The sequence below is a fragment of the Trypanosoma cruzi genome, assembly GCF_000209065.1.
Source record: "Trypanosoma cruzi strain CL Brener chromosome Unknown tcruzi_1047053465513, whole genome shotgun sequence".
Taxonomy (NCBI): Eukaryota; Euglenozoa; class Kinetoplastea; order Trypanosomatida; family Trypanosomatidae; genus Trypanosoma; species Trypanosoma cruzi.
This window is the reverse complement of record NW_902896.1, coordinates 1-938: the sequence shown is the minus strand read 5'-3', so window position 1 is coordinate 938 and position 938 is coordinate 1. Positions and strand designations below refer to the sequence as shown.

At 56.2% G+C, this 938-nt stretch overlaps 6 non-coding genes across 6 annotated transcripts; all 6 read right to left on the bottom strand.

Annotated features, from left to right (window-relative positions):
- Positions 1 to 72: 72 nt before the first annotated feature.
- Tc00.1047053465513.60 lies at positions 73 to 152 on the bottom strand. The gene has a single exon (XR_008254732.1). It is a non-coding gene; the product is annotated as a C/D small nucleolar RNA (snoRNA), TB9C3C2 (small nucleolar RNA).
- Positions 153 to 308: 156 nt separating this feature from the next.
- Tc00.1047053465513.50 lies at positions 309 to 382 on the bottom strand. The gene has a single exon (XR_008254731.1). It is a non-coding gene; the product is annotated as a C/D small nucleolar RNA (snoRNA), TB9C3C1 (small nucleolar RNA).
- Positions 383 to 461: 79 nt separating this feature from the next.
- Tc00.1047053465513.40 lies at positions 462 to 527 on the bottom strand. The gene has a single exon (XR_008254730.1). It is a non-coding gene; the product is annotated as an H/ACA snoRNA, TC9C3H2 (small nucleolar RNA).
- Positions 528 to 606: 79 nt separating this feature from the next.
- Tc00.1047053465513.30 lies at positions 607 to 718 on the bottom strand. Its single transcript, XR_008254729.1, has one exon. It is a non-coding gene; the product is annotated as a C/D small nucleolar RNA (snoRNA), TB9C3C3 (small nucleolar RNA).
- Positions 719 to 739: 21 nt separating this feature from the next.
- Positions 740 to 810, bottom strand: Tc00.1047053465513.20. The gene has a single exon (XR_008254728.1). It is a non-coding gene; the product is annotated as an H/ACA snoRNA, TC9C3H1 (small nucleolar RNA).
- Positions 811 to 842: 32 nt separating this feature from the next.
- Tc00.1047053465513.10 lies at positions 843 to 922 on the bottom strand. Its single transcript, XR_008254727.1, has one exon. It is a non-coding gene; the product is annotated as a C/D small nucleolar RNA (snoRNA), TB9C3C2 (small nucleolar RNA).
- Between the last annotated feature and the right edge of the window lie 16 nt (positions 923 to 938).

Sequence of the window (938 nt, the reverse complement as noted above, 5' to 3'; positions counted from 1 at the left end):
ACCAGGTAGAACACCAGGGCGGGTCCGTGTAAATTGTGCGTCGCGGCATATGCCCGCGGCCTGCATGCGCCCAGTCAGCAATCGTAGCGACGTTCTCGTCCGAGTGTATCAGATCAAACTGTGCTTTTGAATAATGTCATTTCGTGGCATCACAGATGGCGCACAGCCAGGCGAGGCAGCACAGCGCATGTTCCCGATGCTCGCAGGGGGCGAGGGACTGGAGCGATACTGCGGTGAGAAAATAAAAATAAGAGGGGGAAAAAAAAAAGAAGATGCAAGGAAGGGAGGGGAGGGCCGCAGGACGTCCGTCAGAGTGGTGCATGATGATGTCTCATTCAGTGGGTCATGCCATATTTTACCTGAATATCGTGTTATGCATCAGCGACGTCGCGAACGCATACAAACACAGAAAAAGAGAAAAAGAGGCGCCTCCTCCGCTTCTCCCTGCTGCCGCGGGAAATACATCTCGTGCCTCTTGAACCTGCGGTGCTGACGGGATCGCAACCACCACATTACCTGAGGGCACTGCTTCGGCCGAATTCCAACAAGGTGGGGCACGGGGGAAGAGGGAGGTGATGATAACAGCGCGGATTTGGCGACACCTTCTCAGACAACGCGCGAGCAGCGCCCACCACTGGGGTAGTGCGTGCCCGCGCCAGCTTCGTACCGTCATGGTCGGTGTCAGATTTTACCCTACGAAGTACAGCGTCGCATCACAGTGGTGGCCGCCTCAGTTTCCTCTTGCACAACACTGGCGGACACCACCGGCACCAAGGTAGAACACCAGGGCGGGTCCGTGTAAATTGTGCGTCGCGGCATATGCCCGCGGCCTGCATGCGCCCAGTCAGCAATCGTAGCGACGTTCTCGTCCGAGTGTATCAGATCAAACTGTGCTTTTGAATAATGTCATTTCGTGGCATCACAGATGGCGCACAGCC